The sequence below is a fragment of the Lactuca saligna genome, chromosome 4, assembly GCF_052625555.1.
Source record: "Lactuca saligna cultivar CGN05327 chromosome 4, ASM5262555v1, whole genome shotgun sequence".
Classification (NCBI taxonomy): Eukaryota; Viridiplantae; Streptophyta; class Magnoliopsida; order Asterales; family Asteraceae; genus Lactuca; species Lactuca saligna.
In genome coordinates, this window is record NC_136420.1 from 142,155,475 (window position 1) to 142,181,566 (window position 26,092).

A 26,092-nucleotide genomic window follows, 5' to 3' on the forward strand; every position below is an offset into this window, starting at 1 on the left:
CGTTGTACACAAGGCATAATCGTACGCAGGGTGTACTCTAAGTACGCTGAGCATAGTGTGATGCTTGGCATTTGCTTGGTTTCCGGTCTTGGAGGTGTCAATCATGTGTCATACGTGGCATTATGTGAATGAAGGGTCGACGTGGCTGGCTCCAGGTCGCATATGTGCGAAGTACGCTAGGCGTATGAGCTTCAGACCATTTTCGAAGTTTGTGCCTAGAATTTCAAAAATCCATATCTTTCGCATACGAGCTCCGTTTTTTTACGTTCTTTATATCCATGCATATGTTAATTTATGTTCTATAACTTTCGTTTAGACTCCGTCGGCTAATTTTGACTTTATTTATAATATTAAATTTTTTAACGGCCTGGGACAGGAAAATCTGTTAAAAATTCATAACTTCTTCATCTAAAGTCTATTATTGTCTGTATTTTTACTGTTGTACTACTATTAACGAGACCTTCGATTCTCATTTAGGTTGTGTCAGCTAAAAATCATTCGATCTTTATTTCGAGTTTTTAGTTGTCTACTGCTTTACCGAAACTTAGAAAATTCATAACTTATTCATACGAAGTCAGATTTTGACGTTCTTTTTTTATGAAAATTCTCTGTTTAACGAATACTACGACTTTCATTTAGCTCATATAGGCTAAAAAATTCAGTTGAAAATGGATTCATACGGTGTCGTGTCGGTTCTGTCGTGAAACTTCAATAAGTCATAACTTCTTCGTTATAACTCGGATTTCGATGAGGTTTTCACTTAAATGTTTCTAACGAGGTTCTTTACAACTTTTATTAAAATTAGTTTCACTTATTTCCAACTTCATATTTTCATTAGTTTCAATAATTGACATTTGATTAGAATCTCATAAGACTTCCAATATATTTCGAATGATTCGAAACATAGTTTTACTTCAATTCTAATAAAAATTGTCTGTTAGAATTCAACGCTCATAATCATATAATATTTCATAATATTATTTACTTTTAAACTACAAAACACGATAACTGAACATGTATGTTACAAAGAATTCCTCAATCTTCGGGCCAAAGTGGATCAAATCTTGGCCGCAGTCACTACCAAAGAACAGCAGAGCATGGATGTTCCAACACTGTAGTCGCACATTGAACGAGTTAAAAGGTTAGAAAAAGGGAAAGAATGGATGCAAAGTGAATGATTCTAAGGGTTGAGATAGGTATACGGGATCTTGATAATCAAAGAATCGCATACCACAAAGATTTTATCTGCAAAGTTGAAGCTTTCATCACAGAAGTCAAGAAATTGAAAGACGAACTCCAACTCACACTCTAGACTCAAGAAAACAACTCCAAAAAGCTTATTAAGGATACCCACACTGTGTATGAATCAAGGTATGCAGTACTCCAAGACACCATTAAAGGTTTAAGAAGATTACTCATAGCAAATCAAAGTGTTGACGAAATTCTCCGCCTTACAAAGGAGATTTATCAACTTCTCTTCAACCCAAACATCCCTAACACCCAACACGTCTGTGATCAAATGAAAAACCAATTCAATGAGATGTTTCAAAAGATTTATGGTATGAAGCAATGGTTTCAGGAGTAGTAGGAGCCTATTTCCTTAAAAGAGGGAAATGAGAGTGATCCAAATCAAGAACAAGAAACCAGATAACGAGAAACTTCCAAGTCTAAAACTCCATTTGTTCATCAAACTCCTCCACGTGATGAACCCTGTACCACAGAACTCCACAGAGAACTAACACATCAGTTCTCACAACAAAAATTTCCTCAAAAGTCTCCACAATAGTCTCCATAAAAATCAATTTCATAATCAATCACCTTCTCACCACTCTAAACACATTGAAGATGAAGAGGTAATGTCTTCGGATCACTCCAATGACTCGCTAGCCACAACTCAAAGGAAAAGAGACTAGAGAGATAATAAGTTTTTTGAAACAATTTGGAAGGAACAAGGGTTCGATACCTTATTTGACGAAACATTGATAAATTCTTGGGTGAACCCAACCCGTAGACTTCTGGATGCTGATTATACCCCTCATCTCAGTTACGCAGAACCACCATCAGATGGCTACTGGGACATCCCCATTTCTCAAAACTCAAAGTTCTTTCCTGTTTTTCAGCCTCTTGATCTCAATCTCCCAGATGAAAGAAGACTCCCAATGGAGTTCAAATGTTTAAACCTCTTCCACGCCAAGCATGGATCCAAATTCAAAAATATCTAGTCCAATGATAGACTTAACGGGGTAAAGAACTACAAAGCAAGAAAATTCAGGAAAAGTGAATTTTTTCAGTATACCCTGACCAGAAGAAACAGTGAATACATCAGATCACAGGCTAATTTTGTGTGTATGAACCCTGAATAGATATTTTTGATAGCTGGGGTATTTCAGCTTAAGGCTAAAAAATATCCCAAAATGAAGATTGCCTTCAAAAGGGCATGTGAATTCCTTAAGGCTTTGGTTTGTGACTTCGGTAAAATTGACGCAGAAATACATCCAGTCCTTGCCAACAAATTCAACTTTCCTCCATTCGAGCTTGAACCAGATTACACTAAAGGATTTTAAGACATGTCCCTTGGAGCAACAAGTTACCCGAAGCTAGGGGTTGTTTACAAGAAAGCCATAGACGGTCCCAAGTACTTCATTCATGCATCTGCAATTCACCGTCTAACAAAGAAACAACTGGATGTCACCTTGGCTTCGGTGCAAAGATCGAAGCACACTACCGATGAAGTCAAATTTGAAATTTCAAGGAGAATCTAGTGGCTGGTTGAAGTAAGAAAATTTTGGTGGATTATCATCTGGTTCCTCAAAATGCATAGATGAAGAAAATAGTTAAGAGGTCACTTTAGGGGAAATTGTTGAAACAAAAAGTGACCCTCTTTCAGCTAAGGAACCGTAGACCTGAAGACTTGGTGGTACCAAGAGAAGAGTGAAACTGGAGATTGTTTTTGTCTTATGTCAACTACAGACGTGAAGACCTAACTGCAGTGGTGGACGATACATGAAGACTCTTTTGTTACTTTAACTGAAATTGCTTGTTTGCTTTGAATTATCTGGTGAACCTTTCATGGTCACCATAGTCAGAAGTTTAATATTTGTTTAATCCTTAATGTAACTTCTGGGACTCTATAAATAGAGCATTCATCTTCATGTACTCAACGCGATATTCTGAACTCTTATTTCAATATAAAGATCGTTCATCTCTATCTATTATCTTCTGATAACCGAGTCCCTCTTCACTTTAAGTTGATCACATTTACTAACTTGTATTTGAATGCAAACCTCATTATGAATCAACTTGGTGTCTACATGATATAATTTGTTACTATTTATTTCCTTTATATTTCCGCAATCTAACTCTTCTAACTTATTATTGTTAAGCTAACAAGATCCTTGAGATTAACATATTATTTCGCATTATATTATCTTGTGACTAACGTTTGCTCAAGTTTTTCTCTTAACACCATGTTGCGGTGTAAATTACATCGCCCTTTCTCTCTATACCAGATGAACAACACCTGGATCACTTTTAAACCCCACCACGTTGTGGCCAGCATTTGGACACTCTGTGGTAACTATGAATTGGCGATTCCATTCCAGCTTTGGGACAACTTTTCCCCCAAGTCTATCCTTCATAATTTCTTCGTTTCTTATCTGTTTTCTATAATCTTTATATTTACGTGAAGGTGGGAATATGCTTTACAATTCTATTAAGTTACTTCTCACATTCTTAACATGGGCATTAATATATTAAGTCATAATGTTGGCCCAAAAGGCATAAAATTCTCATTTTACCCTTTTCACCAAAAATACATATTCTCATGTATTCTTTCTCTTGAACTTACTTATTTAATCTCATCTTAGTGACTTAAACTCTTCTTGACCATTTTCATGAAGTCACAACTTCACAATCTCATATTTTTTTCTCATAATTGATCATTTTGCCTTTTGATCAATATTTGACTAAAAGTCAACTTTCTCTAAATTTTGGGTTCTTACACAAAATCTGGTTTCTCTTCCCATCATATAAAGAAATGAAATTTTCAATTGACAAACTCGGTCTAAAGAATGCTTAAACTATTTTATTTTATTGCTATTTACTTAAATTTAAATGACCAGGAGGATGAAGGATTTTAAAGTAGGTGAGAAATTGAGAAATTATGTCGTTCAACTGAAGTGGTTGACTATGAATCAGCTTGATAAAATAAGCTGCTGGTAAACGTCTTTTTTAATTATTAATGAAAAGATTAATATGTGTGTTGGCATTTGTTTATGGAACTTATTGTATGAAGTTCTAATCATGATCATGTCAATCTAATGGGTCACCGATACCACAAAGTTGGTTGAGAACTATTTATATAGTTTCATGTGGCTTTTGGATTGAAATGTTTTAAACTAAATGAATGGTCAATCAGTAGATTGCATAGAATGGAATTGCTTTTTAACTTCATTGTAATTACATGTTTGATTTCTGGACGTGTCTTTGAAAATACATTGTCACTAACAAATATTTGGGTTACCCTTTACTAAATAAATACTAATAATGATGATAACAAAAATAATATTTTCTAATAATAACAATAATACTAATAATACTTGTTATTAGTGATATGAGTCCGGGACCAACCCAATTCCTTTAGTGATCTAGAATAAACACAAACACGAACACACGATATCCTAATATTTGCAAATTTTAATAGATCAAAGCATCAGTGGATCATTGTGATGCATGTGAGGCCGTTTTTTGTCAGGTGTATTCATTTTGAAACCTTCATGTTTTTAGAATAGAAGCCTTTTTTAAGCCACCCGATCACCTTTCTCATAACTTATAAACTCAATGTGCATGTAGAATGAGAAATTAGAAACTATGATCGACAAGATATGCTTTGATTATACTAATTTTACTTTGATTTTTTTATGCAACTGTTTTTAGTTGACTTGCTTCAAGTGTTGGATGATCGTATTCTTGTTAGATTGAAAAAGTGTTATTTACCAAGGTTTAAGGTTAGCCAATGAATTAGAATGCTATTAAACAAATTATTTAATGACAACAATTAAGGTAGGATGCTATTAAGCAAATATTTTAACAGTGACAAGAGTAAAATGTTAAATTCCTTAGGTGATAAGATTATAATGTTAAATTGCTTATGTTTATCCTTTTGTGCCTTGTCAACATAATAAAATGGGATACTATTAAATCAATTAATAAAAGTATACATTTAACAATTTTTTTAAATTCCAAAATACCCTCCTCGATGGGTACCACCCTCTTAAATTCATTACTATATATATTATACCAAAGTTTCCTATTTCTCTAAGTACAACCAAAATGGCGACTGGAAGATTCTTTATAGAAGTCGGGTTACCTGAGCAAAAGTCTCACGGAGATGGCGTTCTCTTCCCGATGGTGTTAAACCCAGTCTCTAAGACTAACTTGAATGTCGAAAAAAAACTTAGCGATTTTCTGGTGGCAATCAAATCTGAAAAACCATTACTGGAGTCTCTTGTCAAGAAAAGAGGCGTTATCCTCTTCCGAGGCTTCCCTGTTATGACGCCTTCTGACTTCAATGACGTCGTCGAAGCCTTTGACTTCCCTCCAAAGCTCTACATAGGTGGGCGGGGCTTACGCTCCAATGTCATCGGCAGGATTATCACTGTGGATTCAAGACCTCCGGAGATAAAAATACCTTTCCATCACGAGATGTCTTATGTAAATTAATTCCTTTATTCTCTACATATCTATCGAACTATCTTTTCTAATAAGTTTAATTGTTAGATTATGAGTATCGGTCCATTATATGATATTCTATCATGGTGGATCGACAAGCTATTTTGTGTTCGTAATTAAAACCATATATTAGAGATACTAATATAGTTTTTTGATTTGATGTATATGCATGTATCTGCCAACAGCTTTCAGACTTCCCATCCAAGTTATTTTTCTATTGTGAAGAAGAACCAGGAAGCGGGGGAGAAACTCCAATTGTTTTGAGTCATATCGTGTAAGAAAAGATGAAAGAAAAGCACCCGGAGTTTGTTGCTAAACTGGAGGAGCATGGATTAACGTATACAAAACTAATGAGCGATGAGGATCATCCATCATTATATGCTGGTAGAGGTTGGAAGTCGACATACATGACCAATGACAAGAATGTCGCAGAGGAAAGGGCGGAAAAGCAAGGCACAAAGCTAGAATGGATAGGGAATACTGCAAAATCTATTACAGATCCGATGCCAGCAATAAGATTCGACAAGGAAAACCAACGTAAAACTTGGTTCAATAGTATGGTAGTTGGTTACAATGACCCTAGAGATCCTGAACACTGTGATGTGAATATATCTACTAAGCTAGCAAATGGTGAACCTTTATCGGATACTGTCATGCAAGATTGTTTGAGAATCATGGAAGAAGAGTGTGTTGCGATACCTTGGAAGAAAGGTGATGTTATGCTTGTTAATAATTTAATGGTTCTTCACGGCCGACGACCACTAGTAACGCCGCCTCGTCAAATTCTCGTATCACTTTGCAAGTAAGGGATAAAAGGAATAATTTGACTTTTTTTATTAATAAAAAGGTGTACAAAAGCAAGTATGTTTTGCACCTAGAAGGCATGTTTTGCACCTATGTTTAAAATTATCTCCTAAATCATAATGTTTCTGCTTTTGTATCTTTACATGATTACTGTATTGTTATTAAGGATATCTTACCATGGATGTCGATAATGGTCTCAAAAAAACGGAACATAAATAGGGTTGTAAATAAAATGAATCATCTTTCATCTATTAAGTTAAATAAAATGAATCATGTTTGATCTGTTAAGTTAAACCAAACAACCAAAAAACACAAATAAGTAAATGGATGAATTTCTTTGTCATGTTTGACAGGTTTACCGAATTACATTATTTGTGTTCATTTGTTATGTTATTTAAAACGTCAAACAACTAAACATAATATATATATATATATATATATATATATATATATATATATATATATATATATATATATAGAGAGAGAGAGAGAGAGAGAGGGGAGGCAAGGAGAGAACAAAAGATTTGTAAGAACTTACGAATTCATAATCAACTTATCATTGTTCAGAATCAAAAACATTAATCTTCTTCAAATTGTGTATTTAAGTCATATATACGTTAAAAAGAAAAAGATTTGACTATTATTTTATTATTTTTTAATTTTTTTATGATTGATGAGCATAATCAGCAGTTGAACGGACTGTTGATGAGCATAATCAACTCTTATACAGTTCATATGGTTGCTGATTGTCCACATCCACAATCCATATAACTGTTGATTGTGTTCTTCTGCAGTCCGTATAATTATTGATTGTGAATACATACAATTTTCAAAAATAAATAAATAAAATTGTCAAATCTTTTTTAAGCCTAGATATGGCTTAGATACACCATTAGAGAAGATCGGTGTTTTTTGTGTTGAAAAATAATCAATTGATTATGAGTTTATAAGTTAACACGGTTTTTTAGTTCTCACAATAACTCAGCCATATATATATATATATATATATATATATATATATATATATATATATATATATATATATATATATATATATATATATATATATATATATATCATGGAAAATGAACAGAATGAAAACCAACAATTTTGGAGTTCGGATAAATTCGATACCGATAATTTTATTCTAGAATTTTATTACCGTATTTGTTTGCTCTTTTGCAATGTGAACTTTGATTTACTTTTAGTGAACTTCAAAATAGGGAAATTATTGAAAAAGTCTTAATATTTCACCTTAATTTACGAAAAAATCTTAAACTAAAATATTTTACAAAAAAATCCAAATTACCAATAAAAATGACGATTTGATCTTTTTTTTCTGGTTTATCGGTTTCAATACTTATTGGGTTTCATTAAAGTCCTATTATTTTACCATAATTTCATTAAAGTCCATTATTTTATCATAATTTGGGACTTATGCGTAAATTATGGTGAAATAATAGGTCTTTAATGAAATCAGGTAAGTATTGAAACTGATAAACTTAAAAACAATGGTCAAATTATCATTTTTACTAGTAATTAGGACTTTTTCATTAACAAATTTTAGTTTGAGACTTATTCGTAAATTAGGTAAAATATTTGGATTTTTCTAAATATTTTCCCTTAAAAATATAAAAAAAATTATATATATATATATATATATATATATATATATATATATATATATATATATATATATATATATATATACTACCTAATAAATAAAGAACATTTGTCACATGTCATTTTCTCCTTTATTTGAACACATAGTATTTTCTAAATTTTTTTAATTTTTTATTTTCAACTTGTCATTTTAATGTATTTTTTATTTTATTAAATTAAAATTTCACATTTAAGATGTAAAGTAATATATATATATATATATATATATATATATATATATATATATATATATATATATATATATATATATATATATATATATATATATATATATGTTAGTTATTTAATAGAAATGATTTATATACGTAATGTATTCAATACAATAAAGTCTCATTAATTTTAATAATAAAAAAAATTCTTATTTTTCTTATAAATTCAAACTTTTCAAATTGTTAAAATTTCATTTTTTTTTTTAAATAAACTTATTTAATACATAGGTCTCACACCTAATAAATATATATCTTTACTACTTATAAAAGAAATCTAACTATTTCTATAAATAGATTGAATATAATAATATTATTTTTTTAAGACGTACAAACGATTAAGCTAATATTACAAACAACCATTAATAAAATAATATTAAATTTTAAATTTGTTTTGATTCCTTATATTTCTCAGCAAAATCCTAATTTCATGGTCATTCAAAATTTAAAACCTTTTCATCCTAATACGCTTCAACAAATATCCTTTAAATGTTGCATTTCCAGCTGATTAAAATATCTCATAGCAGACGTGTGTTTGTTCTCTCCACCTTATAAACCCTGCTATAAATCCCACTGCCATGAAGTATTTCCCTTATAAACCCTAATCGTTTTTCTCCCTCTCTTAGACGAAGACAATGTGTTTTTTTTAAGAAAAAAAGTTTGAAAATATTCCAATTTCTCAAAAAAATTTACCCCAAATGCGAAACTGGGTAAAATTTTCCATTTTGCGAAGACTACAGGGATGCGAAATGAAAATTCTGCACTTTTGTCTTTTTATGACCCCATTTTGCGAAGTTGGACCACTTATATTATTTCTTGAAAAGATCAGGTGCCAAATGCGAAACTCTAAGCTTTCTTCCCCAATTCGCATTTATACATTAAAAACTTCGCATTTTCATTCAAATTCTTCGCATCTTGCATCCATCCGTCTTTGAGTTCATTCGCATTTCATCGCATTAACTGAGAAATTAATCAGTTGTCTCATATTCGCATTTCAGTTGTTTGAGAAACCCAGATACGAACCCAAATGCGAAACCCACTGATTTCAAATGCGAACCAACCAAAAATCATCAACCACGTACTTGTGTCACCAAATGCGAACTGAATATCACCATTAAATTCTCCTCGCATTCCATAGATGCGAACACAATCCAGATCTCCGACTCCAAGCTTGCGAAATCAAAATCAATTAACCTCAAACAAATCGTGAACTTCTTATGCGAACTGTTTTGACCCACAAAACCAAATGCGAACTCAATTGATGTCATATGCGAACTGATTTCATAGATGCGAACACAATTGATTTCATATGCGAATCCACATCCATCGATATGAAACCAATACCAGTTACAAGCAATTAGTAGCAACAACCATCGATCCTCTAATTTTCAATTACTCAGCCTTCGCTTTTCATACAACCCGTCGACCCTGAAAAATCGATAAACACCAAATGTCTCATTTTTAGATCGATTTTCTGATTAAATGTCATATTTGAAGAATGATCGATTTTCTGATTAAATGACCCCATTTTGCGAAGTTGGACCACTTATATTATTTCTTGAAAAGATCAGGTGCCAAATGCGAAACTCTAAGCTTTCTTCCCCAATTCGCATTTATACATTAAAAACTTCGCATTTTCATTCAAATTCTTCGCATCTTGCATCCATCCGTCTTTGAGTTCATTCGCATTTCATCGCATTAACTGAGAAATTAATCAATTGTCTCATATTCGCATTTCAGTTGTTTGAGAAACCCAGATACGAAGCCAAATGCGAAACCCACTAATTTCAAATGCGAACCAACCAAAAATCATCAACCACGTACTTGTGTCACCAAATGCGAACTGAATATCACCATTAAATTCTCCTCGCATTCTATAGATGCGAACACAATCCAGATCTCCGACTCCAAGCTTGCGAAATCAAAATCAATTAACCTCAAACAAATCGTGAACTTCTTATGCGAACTGTTTTGACCCACAAAACCAAATGCGAACTTAATTGATGTCATATGCGAACTGATTTCATAGATGCGAACACAATTGATTTCATATGCGAATCCACATCCATCGATATGAAACCAATACCAGTTACAAGCAATTAGTAGCAACCATCGATCCTCTAATGAGGAAACAGTTTCCTATTCGATTGTGCTTTGCAATGACAATCAATAAAGCTCAGGGACAAACAATTCCATATGTAGGTATCTATCTTCCAGAACCAGTATTCTCGCATGGACAACTTTATGTTGCATTGTCCAGAGGGGTTTCACGTTGCAATACAAAAGTATTAGTAAAGCCTAACGAAAATTCAAAAGGTGATGGGGTTTATACAGCAAATGTGGTGTATAAAGAAGTATTGCACGATTAATATTTTGTGTCGTCTTGACTGGTTGCTTTTTATTGGTTATTTGATGCATGATGTAACAAATAACACCATAGTTTGATTATATTGTCTTCAACATGTACTTTTTTTTAACATAACAATTTTGTAATGGAAACATATCACCGAAAGAACTCACGTGCCCCGCCGCTTTGCGCGGGTAGACGGCTAGTATATATATATATATATATATATATATATATATATATATATATATATATATATATATATATATATATATATATATATATATATATAAAAGTTGGATCGAATGTTGATTTAAATATAAATGCGGAGTGTGATTACAAATAGCAGCCCTTAATTTAGATATCTGAGAGATTTTGATTAATGGAATCCTTTTTATTTATTACTTAAATCCGAATTAGCATTTTTTTTATAATAACCATCGAGAAATTCAAAATTTCCGTCAAAAGGATAAAAGGAAAGGGCTAAAATTGTATGATTCAAAAGAATTCGATTCAAATTTTATAACTCAAAAATAATATGATTGAAAAAAAAAACTATAAATTAAAAATATTATGATCCTTAATATTTTTTTATTTAAAATTTTATAATTGTTGAACATAAAACCTCAAAAGCGATACTAAGTTTAAAAAATTAAAAATAAATAAATAAATAAATAAAAACACTAGTACCCTGAAGTATGTAGTAAAGATATTTAAAAAATGAAAAAATATAATAATTTTTTAAAACGAAATAAACAAAATAAAAAATGAAATTAAAGGCGTTAAAATTGAACACATATCTATTTAAAAAATGATCTTTTTTAACAAAAAATAAAATAAATGAAAATAAATAATAAAACATATTTAGATGACTTTATGTGGACTTTCATCACACTTGATTAAATATTCGACTCTTTATTTGAGTTTAATATTTTTGTCATTAACGAAATGAGTGGTGAAGAATTGTACTCACAGTCCTCATTTTTTTTATTAATCCTCACCGAAGCAGACCCTATATATATATATATATATATATATATATATATATATATATATATATATATCTTGGGGTTGTGGTGTTTGCCCTCAAGATCTGGCGTCACTATCTGTATGGGGTTCGGTGTACCATATACACGGACCACAAGAGTCTGAAGTACTTGATGGATCAGCTCAACCTGAATATGCGCTAGAGGAGATAGTTGGATGTGGTGAAGGATTATGATTGTGAGATCCTGTACCACCCAGGCAAGGCTAATGTTGTAGCCGATGCTTTGAGCCGTACGGCGGAGAGCACCCCGATTCGAGGCGTTTGTATGAGGATGAAAGTGATGACTCCGGTATTGGACACCATTCGAGGGGCCCAGGCTGAGGCGGTGAGACTAGAAAACCAAAAGAGGGAGTGAGTTGTCGGGCAGGTATCGGAGTTCGTTACTGATAGCCGGGGACTTATGACATTTCAGGGTCGGATTTTGGTACCGTTTGTGGGCGGGACGCGTACCATTTTGATGGAAGAGGCACATCTATTGATGTTCTCGATCCATCCCGGGGCCACTAAAATGTATCTAGACCTAAAGAAGTGATGGGTTTTGGTCATAAGACATCCTATGTGCTCATATAAACCCTAAAGCTTGGATCTAGGTTTCTCTATTGTACATGCAAGTTATCCAAGACTATAAACCCTAATTCTAGCATTCAAGTAATCATATTAATATGTAATTAGGTTTAAGATCATATCTTGATTGTTATGTAGCAATAACAATCCCAATTCCTCCTTGAATTGACTTTGGAATGCTTAGAGTCACAAGTGTCACTCCTCTAATGGCTTACAAACACCATAAGTAAGAGGATGAAGAGGAGAAAGGATGAAGGCTACCAAAAACATGTAGAAAGCCTTACAAGAAACTTAGCCACGTTTTTTAGCCTTAAGAGGTCTTTATATAGTTGGGCTATTAGGGTTATCTAACAAGGAAACCCTAATTTGGATGCTTAAGCCCTAAGCAACCCATAGACTCCTTTTAATCAAGCCCTTGGACGATTTCCTTATGGGCTTCCCCATAGAATTTGTCCAACCCTTGATACAAGGCAATCCATGGCCCAAATTGCAATTATCTTATAATTACAATTCCAGTCCCTTAAGTTTAATTAATCTCTTTTAGTCACAAAACTAATTACCAATTAATTATTGACTAATATTAATTAAACAATATGATTTCTGCTTTAATATATTATTCTCATAATATATTAATAAATCATATTTGGTCATTTCTCTCCATAATTCATCCTATCAAGTTGCTTTGGTGAAGGCAACCCAAAAGGACCATGCACCATCGGGTCAAGTACATACCAAAATAGTTATGGACTTAGACACTAATCCAACAGTCTCCCACTTGGATAAGTCTAATAACTATTATGCGTATGACTTCAGATCCTGATCTGCAATCGTAGCTTTCCAAAGCCGCTGTCAACTCTGATCCTATCAGATACGCGTGTCCTTAGATAAGGGATCATATATTCCTCCATTCTAGATATCCTATGAGAAATGATTTCAAATCATTCTCTTTGTACTACTTCTCGATTTCTGATTTATGACGACAGACTAATTGAACAAATCAAATTAGCCCTAGCCCGGCCGAGCATTTACGTTTATCATCACTAAACAATCGAGGGGCCCAAAGATATCGCTTTTATCCTACTTTGGATAACAGGAATGGATAAACTTTGATACAATGCTTGCTTGCACTCACTCACCGAATCACACACAACAATATGTTTTATAACACCAAGTTACTAGTGCGTTTTCATATTATCAATGTGCAACCGATTAGTAAGATACAACTCACACATCTCAGTTTCAAGAATATAAGATGTTATCGTCTCACCAATCACTCGTGATACAATTCATCGAGTGATCCAAGTGAGCGTGGGTTTAATCCAATGCTCAAATCATATTCGTAAGCACTCATGAACGTTGCAGCAAACATTTGCTTATGTCTAATACTCTTTTAGACAATCCACACACCAATTCACGACAGTCTTCATTCATATCTACTTCCAACATATGAACGAATGTGGCCCGTTCGAATAATTAGATTATTCTTAATAAACTCAGTTATTCTGGAATTCAAACATGCAAAGTGAAACACAAGAATAATACTAATCCCATATGGCCTCAACCCTTTGAGCATAAATAAAACACGTTTTATTTATCACCATATCGATTACTCATTATTTGTCGTTTCGGGTACTCAACTTCTTACTTGAATTATTACACTTGTCCCATGCTCCTAGCATGCACACAATGTTTACCTATGGTTCTTACTTTGTGAAATAGATCACATTGAACACATTTCCAATCATTCTCATTTCACAACTCCAAATCCTTTTTCATAAGTGAAAGAATTTCAAATTCTTGCTACTTATAGAATATGCTAGATTCTAACATCCTATGCAATGATTCTTTTGTAATGTCACTGCACCAAAGTCACAAAGACTATTGCCAATGATATTACAAAGTCCTCTATCAGAGATTGTTACAAGACAATTCCTTAGATACGATGTCTCTCACTCAAAGTACATTCCTTTGAACATCCTTTTGCATAAAGGTTTCTAATCTAGTCATAAATTTTCAATATTTACTTCCCAGTATGGACACGCTTCCATATGTTCCATATGACGACTCATTTCTTAATAGAATCTTATCTATTCATAATAATGTCAATATGGTCCAACCAATACCATGCTTCCAACTAGTCACAAGCAACCAATCCTCATCGAACTTTGGATTGTCCTTTGATAGTTGTTTAATTATTTTAGTCAAAACCAATTCTAGTCCCTTTTCCCTCTAAATGCGCTAGACATTTGGAAAATTTTAGAATGGTCAAACATTAAAGCATTTGCAATCGATCCTATATCCGAAGCGTATGGGGCACGATGCACAATGTTTTATTTGTTATGTTCTCAAAATTCGAATTGTGATCATAATCGAAATTTTAAGAACACACTATGTACCTTTGACTAAATTTATTAACATTTCTCAACCTAAGCCTTTAGATTTGAAATGAAGCATAATATTCTCTCCCTTAATTATAGCAAAACAACTATACAGCCCTTACGACTTTGCAAGGTATAACTCTTGTTTTCTATAATTAATATTGCCAACTTGCAAAACTTTCCTTAATAATCATACAATCATAACATTTATGATCCCACTATCATGATGATTATTATAAAACATAACACTTATGCTCCCACTAGCTTTTACATGTATTCATAAACATCTTAACTTTCAGAAAAACAATACTTATACACCTTTGCCTTAGATAGTTCATATGTGTGTCTTAACAATTAAGACTAATTGCCAAACCTCACAGTTCAAATTATGGAAAGGGATACTGTAACCATGATCGAATTCGAGAATGCAATTTTACAATCACTATCTTTTTAAAATCTTTCTTAGTGAAAGCATTTCCTCACAATCATTTTCATGAAGGAGGAAATCTTATGACACTTAGATTTAAATGGTGTATTTGTTCCTATCCATGTGAATTTGTTAAAACCAAAGTTTACGACAAATTCAAACCCATATGGACTGAACTTTCTTAATCTTGATTTCTTGCCTTATGGTAGCACAGCTGCCCACCACGTCTTCCAAGTAGTTAAGCATCTCACCTTTTTTTCTATCAATGTACCTTTCATTCATCAAGGTGCTTTGCCTTTTATGCGTTCAAAATGAGAACTCATAGAACTCACATGCATAATTAACTCAATTGGAAACAGCACAGAAACAAAATAATGTCAACATGATAGGTTGTAAACCTCAACTCGTGTGCTAGTGATGATCAATAAGGTTTATTTGACTTGTTCTTGAAACCTTTCAAGACCATTAAGGCTCCCACTGACTCCTTGACATATAAGATTCTTTTGTCAATAACCATTTCTTGTCAAACAAATATTCAAGAGTTAGTGTAGTTTTTATCAAAACACTTCATAAATTGGTCCTAGTCGATCTTTGTCTTATTCAAGACATCACAACTTTCCACATTTGATGAATGTTATAAACCTTTAATACTTTTCACTCATTGTCACAATCTTAACTTTAAGACTTGTTATTGGAACGAAGTATGATAGACTTCTTGATTTAACCATTTCTTCAATTCTTGATTCCTCTACTTAGACATACAATTGTACTAAGACTCACTTAGAGGATCAATTAAGATATGGTTCTTAATCATTAAGACCCATTATAAAGCATAAAAGCTACTCTCCCTTCTTCTTAGAATGGAGAAACTTTTATCTTTCTGCCTACTTGATTCTTCTTATTCGTTCTACTATTGATCTAAACCCTTTAATCAATTCAGAATTACACTTAATCTTGTAAGTGTAATCATATTTACTAAGCCTTTAGTAAATCATGACGAATATCTTTGTTACTCTTATGGTGAACTTGATCAACACACAACTTTGTGTACTCGATCTCCTAGTCCTTCACTTGACACTTTGTCAACGAATTTGTCTAATTTCCAAATATGAAATTTCTCATTCATCATGCAACCAAGTTGCGTGATTCCAAATTTCAGTCCAATTGAAATTTGGGCGATGAGAAACTCTCCATATTTGGTAAATTCTCGACATTTCCATAAATAACATAACTAAGAATCATATCCATTCGTTGTAGAAATATGCAAACATCAATTTTCATAATGATTTCATTGCAAGGAAGTAAACAAATAAATAAATAAGTCAAACAAAATTTATTTTATTTATAAAAGCAGCGGAAAAACATTTGTCCTTACAAAGCAAAATCTATTGAAAACTATGTAAAAGGAAAATTTCTAACAACTCTATCATAACTATCTAAGCTCAAAATCCAATCTTCAAGTCCATGCGGTCGAGATCCATCTCTTGTGATTAGATTCATCTTGCTCTCTTATCAAGCTTCCTTTCTTTTCACCGATCCTACAAAACATTCAAATGCAATCTTATCACATCATGTATTAAGAATCAATGAATAGGAACTTAACGGAGTTAGATAGTGGATTTTACCTGAAGCGTAGTCATACTTTTGACTCTCCTATCTCTTAGATCTCTTAGGTAAATAGGGCAACTTCGTCTCCAATGCCCCTTCTCTTGGCAATAAAAGCAAATTGACTCTTTTGGAACAACACATGGAACTTCTTCAAACATCGCCTTTCTCTTATGATCAAACTTTTCGATCATTGCATGTCTTTCATTGCCATTGTCTATATCCATAGAGGTCTTGAAGGCAGATTCACCAATCAACTTTGCTTTTCTATTGCGCCAAACCATTGCTGATTCAGCAGCAATAAGCATATAGGTTAGATCCATAAGGGTCACGTCGTGGTTCATCATATAGTACTCTCTTACGAACTCACTATACGAGTTAGGAAGTGACTGAAGAACCCAATCAACAGCCATCTCTTCACCGACAACGGATCCCATCATTCTTAACCTATCAATGTGTGACTTCATCCCTAAGACGTGTGCACACACCGACTTTCCTTATTTATGTTTACTTGCCAAAAGGGCTTGAGTGATATTGAACCTTTCAATTTTACAATCTTGTGGGTTAGGGAGAATAATTGGAGGAGGAGGAGGAAGTGAAGCATGATTTCTTGTTCCTCGATCGAATCGTGAAATATCATCTTCATGTGGAATGCTTGCTCCACGGGATTTGGGAAGACCATAGTTGTCGAACTTTGACATCTACAAAACGGGAGAAAACAAATTCAAGTTAGTTGATCGATTGAGTCCTTAGTAAATCACCCAAATGAGATACTAAGGCTAGAACCCAACACAATACGCTACAACCTAGAAGAGGGATGCCGTAATCTAGTTGCAGAATATTTGAAGGTAAGTGAATGACGATTCACTAATTTCCACCATAAAAACGAAAAACAAATTTAAGTTTTAAATCTATGAAAACTCCTAGATCCTTTGAGATTCATTGAACATTTCAATGGAATGTTTAAATCTCGATATGCCCCTCTTGTTTGTGACTAGGATGCCGAGGATCACAAAGCGGGTGTGAATAACCATGCAAACTTACATGGTGCCCTCACATGTTACAGTCACCTATTCGATGTGCCGGTAAACCACACACGCTCCACCGAACTATGACAAACATTGAGTCACCCTTTGCTACCTTTGCTTAGAACCATTTAGTGTGCCAGTAAACCACACACGCTCCACTAACGTCTTCGCAAGGGAACAAAGTGTAATTTCATGGAATTGCATCAATTCACTTTGCCTAAGTAACTAAGATTGGGAATTTGTAAAACATTTAGTTACTTTATATTTCATTATATTTATAATGGAAGGTTTCGTCCTATCCTACCCGTTCGGCTAACGACCCTCCACTAATCAAGAGTGCGGTGGGTAAGAGTGGATACCCATTCAATCGCCATATTATAGGCAATTTCCTTAAACACCCCTTGTAGACCAGCTTCGTGAATGAGGCCTACTAACGGTAAGACTGTCTTTTACTCATACATATATATATATATATATATATATATATATATATATATATATATATAATGTTAGACTTTTAATGTTATATATAGTATAGGGTGCATTTTACACTTTTAAAATATTAGGTGGTCTAATTCAACAATTATACTTTTAATTCAATTAAATTGTAAACCTAAACTTTTATGGATTTATTAAACCTCCTTTAATTATACACCTTAATAAATTAATAAAACCATAAGGGTGTAAATTGAACTTTTCAAAACATTACTAGGGTTTTAGAATTTAACATTCCTAATTAAACTCTTAATCAACTTTTAAATTCAAAAACTAGAGGGCAAGTTTTGAAACATTTCAAAACATTAGGGTTAGAATTTAAATATACATCAAAATTAAACTTTTTAATCAAAATTTAAATTCCAAAACTTGAGGGCAAGTTTTGAACCTTTTTCAAAACATTAGGGTTTTAACTATTTAAATTTCAAAACAACAAAACTTTTGGGTTCAAATTTAAACTATAAAACCTAAAGGGGAACAATTAAAACTTTTTCACAAGATAATTCAAATCTAAATTACAAATAATCAAACTTTATCTAATAAAACAAGTGATTATCTAAATTTTAACAATTATCTTCTAGTTAGGTAACGATAATCACCTAATATTGAAAATTTTCGGATTTTATCACAAAAACATGTTTATGGTAATTATCCAAAGCCAAAACAGGAAGAAAATCGCGAATCTGAGCTGTCAGACCCTTTGACTCGTCGATTCTGGACCTGGACTCATCGAGTACAGCTGACTCGGCGAGTTCACCAAGTGACTCGGCGAGTCAAACACTCAGAAGCTCAAAAAATCGATTTTCAGTGCTTATTTCGATCAAATATGCATCAATACAATAGAAACCAATCAAGGCTCTGATACCACTGATGGGTTTTGGTCATAAGACATCCTATGTGCTCATATAAACCCTAAAGCTTGGATCTAGGTTTCTCTATTGTACATGCAAGTTATCCAAGACTATAAACCCTAATTCTAGCATTCAAGTAATCATATTAATATGTAATTAGGTTTAAGATCATACCTTGATTGTTATGTAGCAATAACAATCCCAATTCCTCCTTAAATTGACTTTGGAATGCTTAGAGTCACAAGTGTCACTCCTCTAATGGCTTACAAACACCATAAGCAAGAGGATGAAGAGGAGAGAGGATGAAGGCTACCAAAAATGTGTAGAAACCCTTATAAGAAACTTAGCCACGTTTTTTAGCCTTAAGGGGTCTTTATATAGTTGGGCTATTAGGGTTATCTAACAAGGAAACCCTAATTTGGATGCTTAAGCCATAACCAACCCATAGACTCCTTTTAATCAAGCCCTTGGACGATTTCCTTATGGGCTTCCCCATAGAATTCATCCAACCCTTGATACAAGGCAATCCATGGCCCAAATTGCAATTATCTTATAATTACAATTCCAGTCCCTTAAGTTTAATTAATCTCTTTTAGTCACAAAACTAATTACCAATTAATTATTGACTAATATTAATTAAACAATATGATTTCTCCTTTAATATATTCTTCCCATAATATATTAATAAATCATATTTGGTCCTTTCTCTCCATAATTCATCCTATCAAGTTGCTTTGGTGAAGGCAACCCAAAAGGACCATGCACCATCGGGTCAAGTACATACCAAAATAGTTATGGACTTAGACACTAATCCAACAAGAAGGAGTATTGGTGGCCCTGTATGAAAAGGGATGTTGCGTGGTTCGTTGAGAGGTGCCTAACTTGTCAGCAGGTTAAGGCTGAACACCAGCGTCCGCATGGTAAGCTGCAGTCGCTGGAGATCCCCGAGTGGAAGTGGGAACAGATTACCATGGATTTTATCACCAAATTGCCAAGGACTGTCAGGGGAGTCGATGCAATTTGGGTGATTGTGGATAGGTTAACGAAGAGCGCTCATTTTCTTGCTATCAGTGAGAGCTCTTCTGATGAGAGGTTGGCAGAGTTGTATGTGAGAGAGGTGGTATCGCAGCATGGGGTTCCGATGTCGATTGTTTCAAATCGAGATATACGATTTACTTCTAGATTTTGGAAGAAGTTTCACGAGGAGTTGGGTACGAGGCTACATTTCAGTACCGCATACCACCCACAGACGGATGGGCAAAGTGAGCGGACGATTCAGACACTCGAGGATATGCTCTGAGCATGTGTTTTGGATTTTGGCGGAAGTTGGGACACATACTTACCCTTGGCAGAGTTTTCTTACAACAATATCCATCATTCGAGCATAGGTATGCCACCCTTTGAGTTGTTGTATGGGAGGAGGTATCGGACCCCCATTTGCTAGGGAGAGGTGGGGCAACGTGTAATGGGTAGTACGGAGATCGTGCTTCAGACGTTTGAGCAGATACAACAGGTGAGGTAGAGGTTGTTGACCGCTCAGAGTCGCCAGAAGAGTTATGCGGACAGGCGTCGGTCCGAACTCGAATTTCAGGTCGGTGACTTCGTACTCTTAAAGGTCTCTCCTTGGAAAGGAGTAGGGCTGTAAATGAACCAAACGTTTGACAAACCGTTCGTAGTTCGTTCGGTAAAATGTTCGTTTATGTTTGTTTATATAATAAACAAACAAACACAAACAAAATTTTATGTTTGTTTAGTTAAACAAACAAACATGAACAATGGTCTCGTTCGTTTATTTAAGTTCGTGAACGTTCGTTAATATTTGTTTAGTTAATATTTGTTAATATATATATATATATATATATATATATATATATATATATATATATATATATATATATATATATATAAGGTATACTAAAATTTAAATCTGTGTGAATCGTCAATCACAATCATATAGTAACATAGAATAACATATAATTCTTAACTATTAAATGCACAAACGATGAAAATTAGAAAAACAATGAAGGTTGGTAAAATTAGAAAAACATCTTAACAAACAAACAAAAACAATGTAATTTTTAAACAAACAAACACAAACAAGAAAACATGTTTGTTTAAGCGTTCGTGTTCGTTTGTTAGTTAGGTTAAACCTAAACAAACAAACATGAACAAGCCTTGTTCGTGTTTGTTTGGTTCGTTTACAGCCCTAGAAAGGAGTGATCCGATTCAGGAAAAGGGGCAAGTTGGGGCCTCGATATATTGGACCTTTCAGGGTAATCGCGAGGGTAGGCAGGGTAGCCTACCGTTTGGATCTACCTGCGGAGTTGGGTCAAATTCACGACACTTTTCACGTATCGCAGTTGAGGATGTGTATAGCCGACGAGTCGGTAGTGGTACCATTAGAGGATATCCAGGTGGATGCAGGCCTGAACTATGTTGAGAGACCGGTGGCAATTAGGGATCAGAAGGTCAAGGTTCTGAGGAACAAGGAAGTGCCTTTGGTGCAAGTGCAGTGGCAGCATATGAAGGGGTCAGAGCTGACTTGGGAGCCGGAGCGTGAGATGCGTGAGCAATATCCCGAGTTACTTGCAGAAGGAGACTTCGAGGGCGAAGTCTGATTCTAGTGGGGGAGAATTGTAACATCCGGAATCCCAGGTATATTATTTTAATATTTATTTTTGGATTATGTGAAGGAACTCGGCGAGTTGATGCGTAGACTCGCCGAGTAGGGCCGTGGTTGATCATCCGGGTTCGCAATGGCGAGTCCATGAGTGGACTTGGCGAGTCCACGCTGTTTAATGAAACCCTAATCCTCCGGGGTTGGAGCTTATTTAAGGGCACTCTTAGCCTTCCATTGCGGCTACCAGTCCCTTGAGAGCACCCTTAGCGAGTTATATCGTTTGGAAGGAAGGATAAGCCATAATTGATCTTTTATCCTTGGTTTGGCAAAAATAAGGTGATCAAGAGCAAGAGGAGACTGAAGGAGGTGTGATTCAAGTGGTTTCAGAGTTTAGAGACTTCAACTTGAGGTATTCATTCAGACCTTCTTCAGTTTTGGTATTGAACTTAGATATTAGGGTTTTCTAACCTCTTTTGAGGATGTTTATGTGGAGAAATTGGTCCCTTATCGAGTCTATGCTTTGGATCAGGACTCAATGAGGTCCAGAGATTTCAATCCATTAAGCTTTATGAGTCCTTGTAGGGTGATTGGACTTAGGTTGCCATTTTTGGGACTAAATCACCATTTGATGCCATTATGTATATATATAAGCATCAAGTTTCGAGCTTTACGTGATTATATTGCTTGGGAAAGTCAGATCTATGGATTTGAGGAACAGATATGACCTCAAGAGGTCAATAGAACTTGTGCATGGCATGTACTCGCCGAGTTGTTCTTGGGACTCAGCGAGTTGAGTCAGGGTAGTCCCGTGATTCTTGCCTAGGGACTCGTCGAGTAAAAGGAGGGACTCGACGTGTTAAATGGGACTAAGGAGTTAAGTGGACACAGGTGGACTCGCCGAGTTGCCCAAGTGCACTCGCCGAGTCAGGTCAAAGTTTGACCGTTGACTTTGGTTGACTTTTAGGGTTTGGATAGTAGTGAGGCCTTTTGAGCCGGAAGAGGGGTAAAATGGTCTTTTACCCTTCTGAGGATGTTAAGAAAGGTTGGAGTATAGTTTTATTCATGGGAGTATTCATTTTATGTGTTTAGGCGGAGGCTAGATCATATTTCTACCGAGTCAGTGATTTACCGAGATATCAGAGGTGAGTCTTCTCACTATACTGTACCTGGAAGGGTACCTATGTGTGACCGGAAGGTCTGTTGTGCTATATGCATTGTATGTGATTAGTTACCCATTTTGTATGTGTTATGTATGCTATGCTTGATATGGGCCGGAAGGCATTATGTTATGGGCCGGAAGGCATTATGATACGGACCGGAAGGTCAAGGAGTTATGGACCGGAAGGTCGACACGGGTAAGACCGGAAGGTTTACCGGGTTGGGACGGAAGTCCCCTGAGATACAAGGACCGGAAGGTCATGGCCTGGAAGGGCGTATGTGTGTAAGTAGTATTTTGGAGAACTCACTAAGCATTTATGCTTACAGTTATTGTGTTATGTGTTTCAGGTACTAGCGAGGACCGTGGGAAGGCGTCGGCATGATCTGTACACACTGATGGAAGATTTATTTTATGATCTTGGGATGTATTTTTATTATGATGACATTTGCTAAACATGAGATTTGAGAATATTATATGATGGTTTATATTGTTTGAAAAATGAAAAATTGTTTTGAAAATTCACGTTGTTACATCCTTCATCCGCATCGACGACGGCCTTGTATCGGTTTCAGATGACCTCAATCCTCACACTTGGCCTCAGAGACATAATTGATGTCTGATTGATATCGCTCAACTTGAGAATCGAACCCTAAACACATAAATTCATATGCACAAATCAATCAATACACAAAATACTTCATGATTTAGGGAAATTGAAGTGGTATACAATTATATTATACACTACACATACCTGAAGAGGGAATTTAGAGAGAGAGAGAGAGAGAGTGAGTGAAATGAAACTCAGTACAAAAAGATTGGCTTGAATGAAACGATTATTCATGGGTTTATTATGTTTTTCTTTACTCAATCGGTTTTGATTTTCAAGGAATTATGTAGGCTATCCAGGAAACCAGTGAAGTGAAATCTATGCATCTCAGATTGGTAAGAATTTTTAGCCAAGAAAAAGTTGTTTTGAGTGACTTCCGAAAAATAAATTTCAAAAATACTATCCTACACAATCTATTTATGTAGGTAGATGATGGCACCATTTATGTGGCTTATCTATTTGGAACAAAAGAATATGATGTGAACCAAGATGGAAACAGATGATGAGACAATGTTGATTAAAAAACACATGTATGATGTATCGATTTCTAAAGGAGACAAAGTCAAACATGTTTATAAACAGATTAAATTTAATTTTCTGTAAGACAACAAAACCCTTGATTGATTGGATCATCACATACTAGGGCCAGTCTTTTTGTACCGAGATCCAACAAAGCATCTAGAATGGTCATGTTGTGTAGAAAAAGCAGTGAATATTTTTTTTATTTTTTTTATGTTAAGTCGATGTTTTGTATCATAAAGTCACACTCAGTTCATATTTTGCAATCCATTTCTATTCTTTTTCCATCTTCTACTTTGTTTTCCTTCTTCTTTTAGTTGATCGAAGGAAATGGATAAATGAAAGATCAATATATATATATATATCTATATATATATATATATATATATATATATATATATATATATATATATATATATATTGCTTATTTGTGTTTATTGTTGATATATGTAGCATAGGACCTCAATGTTTCTCGAACTTTCAGGAGATTGAGATGTAGAATTTATAAACTTCACTTGCATATGATTTTTCAAGGATAATACAGTAGAATCATGTTGACAGGTAATCGTTGGCAATAATTACTTATATCAAACATTAGTTTAGGTTCATATATATAATGACAATTTATATATATTGATAATTTTTCAGGTAAGTCCCAAGTTATATGGCGATGGTTACCCAAGATTTTTCAGCTACTGGACAAGAATCATAAACATTCTTGGACCAAAATACCCCTTACAAAGGTCTTCAACATCAATGGGATACTCCCTTCAACTGAACTCCTGTAATTGTTGTCTCATCTACTCTAATGCTTCATGCAATCCACAAAACCCATCAACAACAAGAAATTCAGTTGACTTGAGTTTTACATACTAGCCTTACATTATCCTATTAGTTTTACTAAAATATATACTACTATTCATTTTTATATGATTTGTTTTTCTTTTATGAATACATACATGATCATCAGCGAACATCGAACACAACACCGGCCAATACTTCATTGTTATTACCTTATTTTGGTATATTCAAGATCTAAAGGTAATTGCAATTTCGGAAGGTCTCAACGTCAATTGAATCTTAATTTACTTTTTTTAGTTAATTCTGGTAAGAAACTCATATGGATTGCAAATAGGTGCAGAAACAGGAGGACTGCTCCTACAAAAACTACCACCACCACATCTTCCCAAACAATGAATAGCATATGAGGTTTTCTCAACTCTTTTGTCGTGTGTTTGTGTCCAATAGATGAATTTGATCTAAAAAACAAAAACCATGAATATACAATTAATATGTTTTTAATATAATTTAAGATTGAATAAAAGTTAAGTAAATATATTTGTTTATTTAGCTAAGGCATTATCAACTTCATTAAATGATATGCCAGGTACAATATTAACGAGCATATACTTTATTATTATTATTATTATTATTATTATTATTATTATCATCATCATCATCATCGTTTGTAAAAAAGAATTAGGCATTTAAAAGTAAACTAAAATCAATGATATCAGTTAATTAAAAGATGGGGTATTGGGGATTTCTTGAAAAACATTATCACAATTGACTTTTATGTAATAAAAAAACTTCAGTATTTGTCATATTTCATTCTTTGTCAAATATAACATCATACTTTTATTTTCTATTTTGTCAAATATAGAAAAATGAAAGTACAGTGCTATATATGGGTATATACTCGAAACTGAAAACCGTCGCACCTCTTCTATAATATCCAAAGTACATTGGTATTTTTTATTTGTCTGTTGTCTGTGTGTTGTGTGATGTGTGATTTCCATCTTGCAACTGAAGTACTAACAAGATGAATGTTCTCTTATTTGGGTGTGTACAAATGACTAAGGACAAATCATCAAAAATCTACTCCAAGAACGAGGCTCAAACCATAAAATCTTTTTTAACCTATTGTTTTGTTCAAAGTATAAACAAATAGTTCATGAAATAATATTTACAGAGAATAAACCGAACAAAAAATCTTACATTTGACCTTGCAATGCATTGGT

At 33.9% G+C, this 26,092-nt stretch overlaps 1 pseudogene across 1 annotated transcript; it reads left to right on the plus strand.

Moving 5' to 3' along the window:
• The first annotated feature begins 5,331 nt into the window (after positions 1-5,331).
• LOC145042892 (clavaminate synthase-like protein At3g21360) lies at positions 5,332-6,676 on the plus strand (annotated as a pseudogene). Its single transcript, XR_013680798.1, has 2 exons — positions 5,332-5,712; positions 5,916-6,676. The product of XR_013680798.1 is annotated as a clavaminate synthase-like protein At3g21360 (transcript).
• Positions 6,677-26,092: the final 19,416 nt, after the last annotated feature.